This window comes from Myxine glutinosa, chromosome 13, assembly GCF_964187855.1.
Source record: "Myxine glutinosa chromosome 13, kmMyxGlut1.1, whole genome shotgun sequence".
Taxonomy (NCBI): domain Eukaryota; kingdom Metazoa; phylum Chordata; class Myxini; order Myxiniformes; family Myxinidae; genus Myxine; species Myxine glutinosa.
The window spans coordinates 85233699-85249919 of record NC_136273.1 but is presented as its reverse complement, the minus strand read 5'-3'; the positions used below and the strand labels follow the sequence as shown (position 1 = coordinate 85249919).

The 16221-nt window shown below is 46.5% G+C and overlaps 1 protein-coding gene across 4 annotated transcripts in view; it reads right to left on the bottom strand.

Annotated features, from left to right (window-relative positions):
- Positions 1–12600, bottom strand: part of LOC137439066 (dedicator of cytokinesis protein 9) — a 160197-nt gene extending 147597 nt beyond the window's left edge. For 3 of the 4 annotated variants that reach the window (XM_078767730.1, XM_078767733.1, XM_078767732.1), the window contains exon 1: positions 12490–12592. The gene's annotated coding sequence lies outside the window, so the exon portion shown is untranslated. Of the gene's footprint in view, positions 1–12489 lie in introns of all 4 variants that reach the window. The other variant, XM_078767731.1, reaches the window with a different exon arrangement.
- Positions 12601–16221: the final 3621 nt, after the last annotated feature.

Here is a 16221-nt window from a genome sequence, read left to right as displayed (position 1 = left end):
GAAGCATTATTTGAACAATATTGCACTGCAGGAAGTAGTATATTGGAAACTGGAGAAAATTCTGACAGGAGAGGTCTGGCAGACCCAAAGCCACAACAGAATCAGAAGACAAGTTTCTGAGAGTCAACAGCTTGCGTGATAGGAGTCTCACAGGACAACAGCTTCAAGCACAGCTTAACACTGGTCGAAGTAAGCAAGTCTCAGTTTCAACTGTGAAGAGAAGACTTCGAGCTGCAGGTTTGACAGGTCGAGTAAGAAAGCCATTGCTAAGATGGCAAAATAAGAAAAAGAGGCCTTGCCTGGGCCATGAAGCACAGCCAGTGGACTACTGAAGACTGGAAAGAAGGTCTTATGGACCGATGATCAAATTTGAAATCTTTGGTTCATCACGCAGGGTTTTTGTACGCCGTTGCGTAGGCGAAAGGATGGTTCCTCAGTGTGTGGCACCAACTGTCAAACATGGAGGAGGAAGCGTGATGGTCTGGGGCTCTTTTGCTGGATCCAGAGTCGGTGACTTGCACAGAGTGACTGGCACCCTGACCAAAAGGGCTACCACAGCATTTTGCAGCGCCATGCACTACCCTCTGTATACGCCTAGGTGGTCAGGGGTTCATCCTTCAGCAAGACAATGACCCTAAACACACCTCCAGGCTATGTCAAAACTACCTTCGAGGAAAAGAACAAGACGGTCGGCTTCAAATCATGGAATGGCCAGCACAGTCTCCAGACTTAAACCCCATCGAGCTGTTTGGATGAACTGGACAGAAGGGTGAAAGCAAAGCAACCTACAAGTGCAACACACATTTGTGCGAACTTCTGCAACAATGTTGGGAAGAACTTCCCGAACAATACTTGATTTCCATTGTAGAAGAATGGCACGAGTGTGTTCGGCGGTTATATCTGCAAAAGGTGGCGACTTTGCTGAGTCAAAAATTTAAATTAAATTTGTTAAACAAAATGATTTCTTTTTTATCTCCAATTGTTTATTTGTTCTACGCTTAATTTCAGAGTACATCGAGACATTAAACTGCGTAAATTTCAATAAAACTGGAAAATTGAGGTGTTCTAAACTTTTGACTGGTAGTGTATATATATATATATATATATATACATACATACACACACACACACACACACAACACACACACACACACACACACACACACACATACACACACACACACACACACACACACACATAAACTGTTCAGCCTGGTGGAGGTATGTCTCGACAGAGTACCGTTCTAGTTTATTACTAGATTAATAGGGTCGATGGAGTTCGTTTTTCAGTTGGATGCGCCTTCTCCTTTGAAAAAAAAAATTACTGTAAAGGTTTGAAAACATGTGCAGGAGGCTGAAAGGGAAGAATGATCTTTACCTCTACTTGATATATGCTTTTATACATCCTTGTATGAAAATGAGGAAGAAGAAGCATGATGATTAAAGTATGGTAAAAGCTTGTGGAAAGATTACCGATGAAGATAAGAGAATGTTAAGGCTAAGAGAGCCTGCCAATGCAAAACTGAATTCTTATCTTGCACATGAGTTTTTCCTGTGCTTGCCTTCCTAAACCACAATTTTCTCTTTCTCATTCCACAGTTTCGAGAATTTTTTTCTTTCCACGATAACAAAAACATTGTTGTGCTAAATTGAGGAAGTAGATGAGCTTCACCACTGCCTTGTCACCTTCTTTAGCATCTTACTGTCCAAGATGTCTATACACCTGCTTGCTCTTGGTCTGTCCTATTTCATTTCTCTCCTTTAAAATGTACCACATCCCTTTCGACACCAAACACACAAACCACATGACCCACACCTGTAACCAGCCAAACTCTATGTAGCTAAATGTCACATACCACTGAAGTTTAATTCCTTTTTCAAAAACTGTTAATCTAAATTCTGTACATTTATTTGATTATATTTTTAATACAGCAACATAATTATATTTAACACGTGAGAAAGGCTCATCTATCTTCTATATATGTAAAGAAAGTTTTTGTTTGTTTGTTTGTCTGCACGCGCTAATCTCCTGAACGGTGAAGATAGGAGGAACCCTCTGAAACAAACAATGTCGGGACGGGCCCCGGGAAGGTTATAGGCTAGGTGGCGAGACCGGCCTCGGCCGGGCTGGGCCATTTTGCAATTAAAAGCTGAGCTGAATTATAGTAGTCAATCTTCTACGGCCGCGAGTAAAAGCTGAATTATAGTAGTAAATTCATTCAAAAAGAACTAAAAATGTCGGGACGGGCGAAGATGTTGGTCTGGTGTGTGTGTCTGTCTCTGTGTCGCCATTTTTCTCAGAGTTGGCTGAACGGATCTTCGTCAACTTTCAGAGGTTCATCAGTGAGTGTCGGGAGTGTTTTAAGCCAAAATATTTTTTTGGGAAAAAAATAGTTTTTTTTTTGTAGTTAAAAAAAAAAAAAAAAAATTCAATCGTTCAATAGTGCCTAAGACTTTAAAATTAATGACAGTTATATACAAGTACACATTCGCATAAATAAATACACAATCACCAGGACATTTGAATACAAATAATCAAACAATTCCAGAAGTGTTCGAAGTTGGTAGTACGGCTTCTTCTTCTTCCTGTTCGGCATCACACTTAACTCAGAAACGTGATGAACCCCACATTCACCAGCCAGCATATATATGAACCGCCTCCTCTCCTGCCTTCCCCGCCTCCCCCCCCCCCTCCCCTCCCCTCCCACCCCTCCTATCCAATGAGTTATCCATTTGAATTATAATAAAACTCCACAAAGAAGGGTAATTGATCTATTCAACAAACCTCAATTTGAGACATTAACAGCGAGTTATGGAGTATAAACTAATCATATTGAATAAAATTACAATTACTGTACTTATTCTCATCATTGGAGATAATGAGTGCAGTGTTCTCATAATGACTACAGTAGTTAAACAGGTTAACGTGTCACAATTCTCACATTTGTAATGTTGTTTTTTAAAGTTTATTTAGTTACCATGAAAAATTTAAGACTACATTGATTTGCGATGGGATTGTAAAAACAATCCATGGAAAATACCTGATTCAGAGGATGAAAGCATGATGCCATTTTACTTAAGAAAAATTGTGACAAGCTCCAGGGTGGATCCAGTCATAAAAGAATGAAAATCTTCTGAAATTTGTCTTCCAATCAGATATTAAGTAAGCCTTGATAATGGAAATGCATATACTAGTATTTATAACAACGTCGCCCTCCAACGTTTTACTTACTGTTACATTTATGGGGGGTAGGCAATGGAATATAGTAGTCCATGTAGAATTCTATAGGTAGTGTGCTCCAACTGTCGTGAAGAAGAAACCCCATGTACCATAAGTAGGGAATCCGTTAGACCGGATGTCGCGTAAGAGTGTATCTTTGTGCCCAAGACAAGGGGTGGGGCTATGTTTATTAGTTAGGGATTAATGGTACATCCCCTGTAGTAAATTGCCTCTGTGATTTCTCCTCTGTTCCTTATGAAACACACCACACCAGCCATGCACGCTACACCTAAAATAAACATTAAATAAATGTACCCGGAAGCAGGACATTCAGCACTGCCAATAATACCACCAAACACCATCACAAAGGCAGGCAGGTCCGTGAAGCCACTCCCCGAAGAACGATTGGTTAGGGTACCATAGAGCGATGAGAAGGACTCGCTGATTGCAGCACGCACGGGGATCGTCGAATGACATCAGAACCTTGAGAACAAAAGACTTGAGTCCCAACATTTTGTCCTCTTGCGCAAGGGACATTGAAAAGGAAACAGTTGCATATTACCCTCTTGCATGGGTACAGTCATTACGAGCAGACGAAGTTTATATGCTCTTGCGTGGGGACGTTGGTGCCATGCGGTCACACATACTCTCGGCTATCTTGGGTCCTGGCTTTGGTGATGAGCGGCCGCGTGTGCATCTCTCTCGGCATCTGGATTTCATCGCGGGCGGTTGTGTCCCGGCATTTTGTCTCGTGGTCCCTGGCTTTCATCGGTTTGAGCGACCACTTTGTCCTTTCCTTGGCTCGTCGGTGCCAACTGGGCATCATCTGGGTGCTGTGTGGAGCAGACAGTGTGTGGACGGGCACGGCCTGCTCACTACATGCTCGGCGGCTAGAGGAGCGAACTGCGTGCCAAGGCCTGTCCCCGTGAATGGATTTGCGCCAGGGCGTGAGCTTCCCGCGTGCGGACGCAGGACCTTCGACGGCCCCGGACGGTCACGGAAGCCAGACAGAGCGCAGGCAAACACACCTCACAAACACTACACATTATTTTCACCTTTATTTTTCCTCTTGTGTTGTATAAGAGTCTGTATGGAGAGTCCCTCAATTAGGAATTTTAGTTTGCCATGCATTCTTTTCAGGGTCGAAGACGTACGGTGGAGTATGTAAAGGTAAGAGCTTCGCTACCCGCCCCCCTCCCCCCCCCTCCCTGCTGCTCTCCCCAGCACGTATAAAGAAGGTCTGCCAACATTGACTGAACACCTCGGAGTGTTAAGCTTGCTCGGCTATCCGTCCCCAGGGGTGTTGTAAAGTGCCTTCAGAAAGTATTCACACCCCTTGTCTTTTTTCACTTTTTGTTGTCACAACCTGAATTTAAAATGGATTAAATTGAGATTTGTTTTTTGTCACTGATTTACACATAATACCCGATAATATCAAAGTTGAATTTTTTGGTTTATAAATTTTACAATTTACATAAGTGTTTGCCCACTGTTTGCATTCACAACCGCATGAGTCAATATTACATAGAAGCTCCTTTGGCAGTGATTCCAGCTTCGAATCTTCTTGCGTATGTCAGTATCATCTTTGCACATCTGGATTTGTGGAGTTTCTCCCATTCTTCCTTGCAGATTTGCTCAAGCTCTGTCGAGTTGGATGGGGAGTGTCGGTGAACGGCAATCCAAGTCTTTCCACAAATTCTCAATAGGATTCCAGTCTGGCCTTTGGCTGGGCCACTCAAGGACTTTCACATTCTTGTTCTGAAGCCATTCCAGTGTTGCTTTGGCTGTATGTTTGGGGTCATTGTCCTGGTGGAATGTAAATTTTCGTCTCAGTTTAAGGTATTTTTCTCTCTGAAACAAGTTCTCCTCAAGGACTTGCCTGTATTTGGCTCCATTCATTGTTCCCTTTATACTTACAAGTCGCCCAGTCCTTGCCCCTGAAAAGCATCCCCATAGCATGATGCTGCCACCACCATACTTCACGGTAGGGATGGTGTTAGATGGATGATGAGCTGTGCTCAGTTTCCTCCAAACATAGCGCTTTGCATACAGGCCAAAGAGGCCTGAATAGGCCTGAACAGTTTGGATTTTGTATCCCACCGATAGGTCGGATCTGGATCCAGACCGAACCAAAATATAATCTGCTTGTTCTTGTCACCTACCCAACTCGTTCACCAAGTTTTGTCATAACTCGTCAACTTTTTGAGATGTCATGCTATATATCGGTGTTGGTCCTGTCTCTCAATGGTGAAGAATCACTAAAAAAAAAAAGTTTCAATATTCTCGGATCCAGATATTCACCAGAATCAAATCAATTCTTCCTTGTCAAACACCCGACCTGCCCACAAAGTTTCATTCGAATCTGTTCATAACCTTTTAAGATATCATGCTATATATCTTCTTTAGACCTTTCACTCAATGGTGAAGAATCACTTTAAAAATTCCTGTATACTGATCTGTATCCTGATCTTCACCAAAATCTAATCATATACCCTCGCCTGAGGAGAGGGTATTGCATTTGAGTCCATTTGTTACTTGCCGGAAAAGATTCTGGCAAGTATGTTGATCTGTTCGTTTGTCTGTCTGTCTGTCTGTCTGTTTGTTACTTGCCGGAAAAGATTCCGGCAAGTATGTTGATCTGTTCGTTTGTCTGTCTGTCTGTTTGTAGCACGACGTCTACACTGTTGCACGTAGAATCGCCAAACTTTGCACACGTATTTGTCTTGCCCTGGCAGAGACTGCGCCCAATTGATGACGTCATCAGTCACGTGGTTCGGCCGCCATCTTGGAAAAACCGAAAAACTTTGCACCTCTATATCTCCGAAAGTACTGAACAGAAAAAATTGAGACATGGCTCATTGTAAAGAACTCTCCATGGGGAATAAAATATGTTAATGATGACGTCATCGGTCACGTGGTTCGGCCGCCATCTTGGAAAAACCGAGAAACTTTGCACCTCCATATCTCCGAAAGTGCTGAATAGAAAAAATTGAGACATGGCTCATTGTAAAGAACTCTCCATGGGGAATAAAATATGTCAATGATGACATCATCGGTCACGTGGTTCGGCCGCCATATTTGTCCTAAATGGCTGATAAAAAGTAAATTCTGGCAAGTCCTCGGTCTCTGACCGATTTTTCATTTGTCTGTTTGTCTGTTTGTCCGCAAAAAATAAATATGATTTTCTCCGCAACCGTTGGTCCGACTGACAGGAAATTTTCACCATAGGTGCAACTCCACCTGTATAATTATTTAATAATTATGACGTCATAGGTCAGTGGTTCGGCCGCCATCTTGGAAAAACTGAAAACTTTGCACCTCTATATCTCTGAAAGAGCTGTATAGAAAAAATTGAGACATGGCTCATTGTAAAGAGCTCTCCATGGGGAATAAAATATGTTAATGATGATGTCATAGGTGCCTCCATTATGACGTCATAATTGGACATGTACAAAACTTCATCCGATCAAGATGAAATTTATTGAGCATAATCTAGGAATAAATTCGTGGAGAAAATAATAATAATGATGACGTCATCGGTCACGTGGTTCGGCCGCCATATTTGTTTTAACACAAAAGCCTTAAAAACCACTGAAAATACATCCTGGTGAGGGTTTGCAATCTCTGATTGCTCTTTCTTGATCTTCCTTGTCACATACCCAACCTATCAACCAAATTTCGTTTGAATCTGTCCACAAATTTTTGAGATATCCTGTTCACAGACAGACAGACAGACAGAGGTGAAAACATAACCTACGGCCACTTTCAGTGGCGGAGGTAATGATGGTGGTTCTTTTGGAAGCTGAACCAGTCAGAATGATGGTGGTTCTTTTGGAAGCTGAACCAGTCGGAATGATGCTGGTTCTTTTGGAAGCTGAAGCAGTCAGAATGATGGTGGTTCTTTTGGAAGCTGAACCAGTCGGAATGATGGTGGTTCTTTTGGAAGCTGAACTAGTCAGAATGATGGTGGTTCTTTTGGAAGCTGAACTAGTCAGAATGATGGTGGTTCTTTTGGATGCTGGAACAGTTGGAATGATGGTGATTCCATTGGAGGCTGAACCAGTAGGAATGATGGTGGTTCTTTTTGAAGCTGAACCAGTAGGAATGATGGTGGTTCTTTTGGAAGCTGAACTAGTCAGAATGATGGTGGTTCTTTTGGAAGCTGAACCAGTTGGAATGATGGTGGTTCTTAGGGAAGCTGAACTAGTCAGAATGGTGGTGGTTCTTTTGGAAGCTGAACCAGTTGGAATGATGGTGGTTCTTTTGGATGCTGAACTAGTCAGAATGATGGTGGTTCTTTTGGAAGCTGAACCAGTAGGAATGATGGTGATTCTTTTTGAAGCTGAACCAGTTGGAATGATGGTGGTTCTTTTGGAAGCTGAACCAGTTGGAATGATGGTGATTCTTTTGGAAGCTGAACCAGTTGGAATGATGGTGGTTCTTTTGGATGCTGAACCAGTTGGAATGATGGTGGTTCTTTTTGAAGCTGAACCAGTTGGAATGATGGTGGTTCTTTTGGAAGCTGAACCAGTTGGAATGATGGTGGTTCTTTTGGAAGCTGAACCAGTTGGAATGATGGTGGTTCTTTTGGAAGCTGAACCAGTTGGAATGATGGTGGTTCTTTTGGAAGCTGAACCAGTTGGAATGATGGTGGTTCTTTTGGAAGCTGAACCAGTTGGAATGATGGCGATTCCATTGGAGGCTGAACCAGTTGGAATGATGGTGGTTCTTTTGGAAGCTGAACCAGTTGGAATGATGGCGATTCCATTGGAGGCTGAACCAGTAGGAATGATGGTGGTTCTTTTGGAAGCTGAACCAGTTGGAATGATGGTGGTTCTTTTGGAAGCTGAACCAGTCGGAATGATGGTGTTTTTTTGGATGCTGAACCAGTTGGAATGATGGTGATTCTATTGGAAGCTGAACCAGTTGGAATGATGGTGGTTCTTTTGGAAGCTGAACCAGTTGGAATGATGGCGATTCCATTGGAGGCTGAACCAGTAGGAATGATGGTGGTTCTTTTTGAAGCTGAACCAGTTGGAATGATGGTGGTTCTTTTTGAAGCTGAACCAGTTGGAATGATGGTGGTTCTTTTGGAAGCTGAACCAGTCGGAATGATGGTGTTTTTTTGGATGCTGAACCAGTCGGAATGATGGTGGTTCTTTTGGAAGCTGAACCAGTTGGAATGATGGTGGTTCTTTTGGAAGCTGAACCAGTCAGAATGATGGTGGTTCTTTTGGAAGCTGAACCAGTTGGAATGATGGTGGTTCTTTTGGAAGCTGAACCAGTTGGAATGATGGTGGTTCTTTTGGAAGCTGAACCAGTTGGAATGATGGTGGTTCTTTTGGAAGCTGAACCAGTCGGAATGATGGTGTTTTTTTGGAAGCTGAACCAGTAGGAATGATGGTGGTTCTTTTGGAAGCTGAACCAGTTGGAATGATGGTGGTTCTTTTGGAAGCTGAATCAGTCAGAATGATGGTGGTTCTTTTGGAAGCTGAACCAGTTGGAATGATGGTGGTTCTTTTGGAAGCTGAACCAGTTGGAATGATGGTGGTTCTTTTGGATGCTGAACCAGTCGGAATGATGGTGATTCTATTGGAGGCTGAACCAGTTGGAATGATGGTGGTTATTTTGGAAGCTGAACCAGTAGGAATGATGGTGTTTCTTTTGGAAGCTGAACCAGTTGGAATGATGGTGTTTTTTTGGATGCTGAACCAGTTGGAATGATGGTGGTGATTTTGGAAGCTGAACCAGTCGGAATGATGGTGATTCTATTGGAGGCTGAACCAGTTGGAATGATGGTGGTGATTTTGGAAGCTGAACCAGTCGGAATGATGGTGTTTCTTTTGGTTGCTGAACCAGTTGGAATGATGGTGATTCTATTGGAAGCTGAACCAGTTGGAATGATGGTGATTCTATTGGAGGCTGAACCAGTAGGAATGATGGTGGTTCTTTTGGAAGCTGAACCAGTAGGAATGATGGTGGTTCTTTTGGAAGCTGAACCAGTTGGAATGATGGTGGTTCTTTTGGAAGCTGAACCAGTTGGAATGATGGTGGTTCTATTGGAGGCTAAACCAGTAGAAACAAGAGAGTTCATAGAACACGACACCCTGTGCAGTGTTCAGGTTTATACTTCAAACTTAATATAATAATGCTTTTCAAGATCGTTAAAAAATATCCAGAAGTTTAGCGCTGCTGAAGCAGTCTTATACACCACCATTACACACTGTAATAAGACAAAGTCACTATTTAGGATTTGGAGGCTTGATTTATCACCATCAAAAGCAGCGTCAATCGGAATCTTCTTCACCCCAACTGTCTCACATGCCACGCCATCTCATGCTGTATATATATATATATATATATATATATATATATATATATATAATTTATATATATATAATATATATATATATATAATTTATATATATAATATATATATATATATATATATTGTTGCGGTTTTTAGAACCTTCACATGTAAATTTCGTAGTAAATTCCCTTATAAATAACCCCTGTGTACATTTCCCCTTAATTGGCTGTTAATTGAAATAATTGCACCCTAGTTAGTCCACATTGCAACACGTAGTGAATCATAGGCCCTTTTCGTAGTTATATCATTATTATGTGTTTCAGGTAAGGCTGTGTTTCCAATAGTTGACTCTCCGTTGCATCAAACAAATAAGATAGTTCCCCTTTCAATTTTCCCCAATCATCTCCTCTCTGCAAGGCAGCGTTCGCTGCCAGTAACAGTTGGGCTGTTTTCTTCGCGCCAAAACTCCATTGCCCACGAGGCCAGGACCGGAGAAGAAGGGCGTGGCCCCACCTCGTCATAAAAGGTGGAGCCAGGGAGCCCTTGCCGACCAACCAGGGCTCAGTGGGCATGGCTTGAGAGGGCGTGGTAAGAAAGATATGGCAGGTTCAAGAAGGTTCCACGGGCGTGGTTATAAAACCCTGGGGGCGAGGCCCCCACCAGAGACGCGCAAGGTTTTTGGAGTTGGACAAAGAAGGTTCAAGAGAGTCGCCCCTGCCGCGTGAAGCTACGAGACGCTGCTTCAAACAGCTCCTGCCGCGTGAAGCTACGAGACGCTGCTTCAAACAGCCCCTGCCGGTGAAGCGCTGACACGCTGTTTCGACCAGCCCTGCCGTGTGAACCCGAGTGCGGGGAGTCGGCGGCTGTTCGCTTCCAGCCCTGCCGTTCTGCACAGACCTGAACCTTCTCCTTCCGGCCATTCATTCCTGCCTGCAATTCCCCATTCGTGTACGTGAGTTTGTGTTGTCTGGGATTCCATAATTAAGCTTGTATAAGGATTTGCGCTGTGTCTTCTGCTCCTTCAGTAAATGACTTTCGTTTCTCTTCTTTGGTTTTGTACATAATTAATAATAAATGTCTGTTATTTCTTACCCGTTTGGTTTCCTTCTCGTCCGATCGCTTTAGTGATTTCCCCATTGAGTTCCTGTGGCGCAATTTTGGCCGAACCGCTTATAATCGGGTTAGTCCTTTGATAACGGCTTGAACCACGGATTGCTAAACCGCTCGGCAAAATACCATCTTGTCCGTGGTTCGAGCGGTACTTGTCTCCCTGTTCTGCGGAGGGACTGATAAAGGTATTCGGGATAAACCCTGGACCAATAACCCTGATCAGTTCCACCCTGCAGAAGAGCGTTAGAGGTACCAGGACCGGTCGGACGGCCAGCTTAAAAAGACGAGGAGATTAAACCCCCCTCGGTAAGGGGAGTGCCGTCCCCCGGATCCGTAACAATATATATATATATATCATGGTTGTTGGAAGTATTAAGAAGGCATTTTGTATTCTACAGTGTTCACGTGTATAAATTAATTCAAATAAAGGTTTAGAGAGGTTTAAAGGTGGATAAATAAATTAATTCTGGGTTTTACCGCTGTTTCACCCAGAGTCTATTACATCACCCTATCTAACAAGTCACATTTTTTTCTTCATGCTTGTTGTTTGTGTCCCTTATAACATTCTTGAAAACAGCAAGTTTCCTGTTTGGAATTATTTTCAATTTTCTTTGGCTGCCAGGCAGACAGAGTAAAAATATTATCTCACTCCTCTCTCCACATGGGGGTGAAGGGGATTAATGTTGGACACTGGGGGTGCATGTTGTATGCCGGGGGTAGGGGGGGGGGGGGTGAAGTGGTTGGACGTTGCATGCCAGGAGTGAAAGGGGATGGAGATCGTACGCCGGTGGTGAAGAAGATGGATGCTGTATGCTGTAGGTGAATGGGACTGACATTGTACACCGGGGGGAAAGGGGTGAATGGGATTGACATTGTACACTGGGGGAGAATGTTAAATGCCGGGAGCGAAGGGGTTGGACGTTGTACACCTGGGATGAAGAGGATGGAGATTGAACGTGGGGGGTGAAGGGGACGAATGTTGGATGCCGGTGGTGAAGGGGACTGACGTTGTACATCAGGGGTGAATGGGATGGACGTTGTACGCCGGGGGCGAAGGGGATGGATGTTGTGGCCAGAGGGTAGGGTGCCAATCAAGTGGAAGTTGCAGTACTTGTTCCCAGTGGGAATGCTAGGATATGGTACAGGCAAGATGGGCCAAATATCCCTTTTTCAATGCAATTCCCATAGTGAAATACTTGAAGGGATGGACACATGATTGTAAGAAACTGAGATGAGAGTTTTCAGCAAAGTTATTGATATACAGCAATATGATGAAGAACTATTGGTGAAACAAACCGATCACAATCGGATGCGAGCAGGTTGGACAGCCGATTTAATATCCCCTATGTGACGACAGTTGCTCTGGGATGCCGTGTCCAGAGGAACTCTTCTTCATCTCGCACCTGGCATTGACAACCCGCAGACATTCCAACATGGGGGAAATAATTACGTGTGAGACCCATGTAGAAGAGGCCAGAGGTCTCGGGTCCAGTTGACGCAGGTAGGGTCAGGTGGCGGTGCCCCCGTGTGTTCCCCATTCGTTAAAAGTTTATTGTGCTTTGCAAGATTTAAAAAAACAAACTCTTTCCAAGAAATAAAATTTCAATTTAAACGAGAATCACAATTTCTGAACTCGAACTGAAGGCGCGATTCGGCGGCGACAAAAGATAACGGTATGACGTAGCAATTCATCTGACGTCATAACACGCATGTACGACGACACGAGGTCTAAATTAATATCATTGCTTCGGGGAGAAATGCAACCACGACTGTCTACGTGAGGAAATGAGACAAACGTACTACATTAACTTGAGGAAAAAAAGAGAGGAAGATGTGCAAATGTGCTCACCTTTTGTACACGACGTCTTCAGAGTAACCGAGACACAAAGACGGAGAGGGGAGAAAGACAAAGACGGCCGCAGATTGTCTATAACGGAGCGTCCGCGTCTCTCTCTCTCTCGCTCTCTTCCCGCCTCTCCGCCCCGCCCATCGCATGACTCCTCCCCCTTTCCCAATCGTCTCACCTGCTGAGCCCCGCCCAGCTGGGGCCGTGCGCTCTCTCGCGAGAAGTCGATTGATCGAACAGAAATGTTATCAGGAGACCCAGGAATGAAAAGCGACGACAAAGCTCGACACGGATCGTCCATTTCCCCTTCCCGCAAGCGGTGGGTTCCGGTTAGAGAAACCAGAGCCGAACGAGACTCGGAAACGAATCATTATTTGGATTTATCAAATCGAAAACACGTATTATATTTAACTCATTTAAAGTGTCAGGTAAACACTCAAGTATTAAAATGCTTGCTGGGTCTATTCAGCCCTCGTGTTTACACTGACTCACTTTACCCTGCGGGGTTCCCGTGGTTCCACTCGGATTTACCCCTGCGGGGTTCCCGTGGTTCCACTCGGATTTACCCCTGCGGGGTTCCCGTGGTTCCACTCGGATTTACCGTGCGAGATTCCCGTGGTTCCACTCTGATTTACCCCTGCGGGGTTCCCGTGGTTCCACTCTGATTTACCGTGCGAGATTCCCGTGGTTCCACTCTGATTTACCCCTGCGGGGTTCCCGTGGTTCCACTCTGATTTACCCTGCGGGGTTCCCGTGGTTCCACTCGGATTTACCGTGCGAGATTCCCGTGGTTCCACTCTGATTTACCCCTGCGGGGTTCTCGTGGTTACACTCGGATTTACCCTGCGGGGTTCCCGTGGTTCCACTCTGATTTACCCCTGCGGGGTTCCCGTGGTTCCACTCTGATTTACCCCTGCGGGGTTCCCGTGGTTCCACTCTGATTTACCCCTGCGGGGTTCCCGTGGTTCCACTCTGATTTACCCCTGCGGGGTTCCCGTGGTTCCACTCGGATTTACCATGTGGCGTTCCCGTGGTTCCACTCGGATTTACCCCTGCGGGGTTCTTCTGGTTCCACTCGGATTTACCATGTGGGGTTCCCGTGGTTCCACTCGGATTTACCCCTGCGGGGTTCCCGTGGTTCCACGTGGATTTACTCTGCGGGGTCCCGTGGTTCCACGTGGATTTACCCTGCGGGGTTCCCGTGGTTCCACTCGGATTTACCCTGTGGGGTTCTCCTGGTTCCACTCGGATTTACCCTGTGGGGTTCTCCTGGTTCCACTCGGATTTACCATGTGGGGTTCCCGTGGTTCCACTCGGATTTACCCCTGCGGGGTCCCGTGGTTCCATTCGGATTTACGTTTTCTGAGAAGAACTCATCAAACTCTGGGGATCAGATTGAGATTTGTCATTCGTGCCCCGCGTGTCACGTGATGCTTTTGCAGTCTGCACACCTGACACAAACACCCAGTGCCGGATTAAGCCTCGGCTGGCCCTAAGGCACATTTTGAAATTTTATAGAATGGCCTGAACAATTTAAATTAGATCTCGGGCTCATGGAAATGGACCCCAGACAAAAGATGAACCGATTCATGAACAAAATATTTAATGTGAAAAGAAACTACTTTCAAACTAGTTTGGTCTTTACAATTTGCAGTGTATGAATATATGCATGACAAAACACGCACAGATTTGGCACTTTGCTTTGCAGTTTACTAGACCTTAGATTGTAACCTTGCACGCGTTTACAACCGCAAACTCTTCAATTACGGAAATGAAGTCCAGTTCTCGGAGCAAATCACTTTCAATGCACAAAAGGGGAAGGCACCAAGACGCTGCTGGTGCATGGGAGAGCGCTTCACATCTTTGATTCTCTTTAGCTGCGAAAATGAGCGTTCTCCTGAGCAATTGGTGGCGGGGACAGAAATTAGAAATAATTTGTTTAAAATAATAAAAATTGACGAAAACTGTTTGTCCATTTTTGTGGCCCGAATTTTGGGCTGGTAAGGCACATGCCTCGTCTGCCTCATGGTTAATCCGGCAATGTCACACACCGCACGTCATGTGACCACGCACGAAGAGCGCACGTCACGAGACTCACCACGCAGAAACGGCCAAGTAACAAGTGGGTAAGTAAAGTGCGAACGAGAAATCACAAAATTCTTTATCGATGGAAAAAATGAAACGAAACCATAAAATAATGAACATGTCGATGGCGGTTTATCAGGATGGCGATCACGCTGTGTATGAACATCATGTACAACGAAACACGAGGAGTACGTGTCCGCATATACCATGGGGGACACGACACGCTGTATTTAATAAAACAATGTATAAAGTACACAACGAGCAATATGCGTACAATGGGGGATACTGCACAGATTGGGTATTTCCAATAAAAAACAAACATTTGCATTCGTTATCGATGGACAGATCAAGGAAACTAAAGGGGAGAAACAAAGATCTCCAAAAAAATTAACAACAAACTAGAGTGCAAGGAGAGTTTACAAGTTGGGGACAAGGTGGGGTGGGGGGATGGAGGGGGGAAGGGTGGGAGAGTGTGGGGGGGGGGGGGGGGGATGGGTGGGAGAGTGGAGGGGGTGGGTGTGAGAGTGGAGGGGGTGGGTGGGAGAGTGGGGGGGAAGGGTGGGAGAGTGGGGAGGATGGGTGGGAGAGTGGGGGGGGGGAAGGATGGGAGAGTGGGGGGGGGGGAAGGATGGGAGAGTGGGGGGAGAGGATGGGAGAGTGGGTGGGGGGAGGATGGGAGAGTGGAGGGGGGGGGGGGGAGGATGGGTGGGAGAGTGGGTAGGGGAGGATGGGTGGGAGAGTGGGGGGGGGAGGATGGGAGAGTGTGGGGGGGGGAGGGGATGGGTGGGAGAGTGGAGGGGTGGGTGGGAGAGTGGGGGGGAAGGGTGGGAGAGTGGGGGGGGGGGGAGGATGGGTGGGAGAGTGGGGGGGGGAAGGATGGGAGAGTGGGGGGAGAGGATGGGAGAGTGGGGGGGGGGGGGAGGATGGGGGAGAGGATGGGGGAGTGGGGGGGGGAGGATGGGAGAGTGGGGGGGGGGAGGATGGGTGGGAGAGTGGGTAGGGGAGGATGGGTGGGAGAGTGGGGAGGGGGGGGAAGGGTGGGAGAGTGGGGGGGGGAAGGGTGGGAGAGTGGGGGGGGGGGAAGGGTGGGAGAGTGGGGGGGGGAAGGGTGGGAGAGTGGGGGGGGGGGGGAGTGGGGGAGGGAAGGGTGGGAGAGTGGGGGGGGGGGAAGGGTGGGAGAGTGGGGGGGGGGAAGGGTGGGAGAGTGGGGGGGGGGGAAGGGTGGGAGAGTGGGGGGGGAAGGGTGGGAGAGTGTGGGGGGGAAGGTGGGAGAGTGGGGGGGGGGAAGGGTTGGAGAGTGGGGGGGGGGGAAGGGTAGGAGAGTGGGGAGGGGGGGATGGGTGGGGGAGGGGGGGGAAGGGTGGGAGAGTGGGGAGGAGGGGAAGGGTGGGAGTGTGTGGGGGGATGGGTGGGAGAGTGGGGGCGTGGGGAAGGGTGGGAGAGTGTGGGGGGTGGGTGGGAGTGTGGGGGGTGGGTGGGAGAGTGGGGGGGATGGGTGGAAGAGTGGGGGGGATGGGTGGATGAGTGGGGGGGATGGGTGGGAGAGTGGGGGGCGAGGGGAAGGGTGGGGAGAGTGTGGGGGTGGGTGGGAGTGTGGGGGGGTGGGAGAGTGGGGGGGAAGGGTGGGAGAGTGGAGGGGAAGGGTGGGAG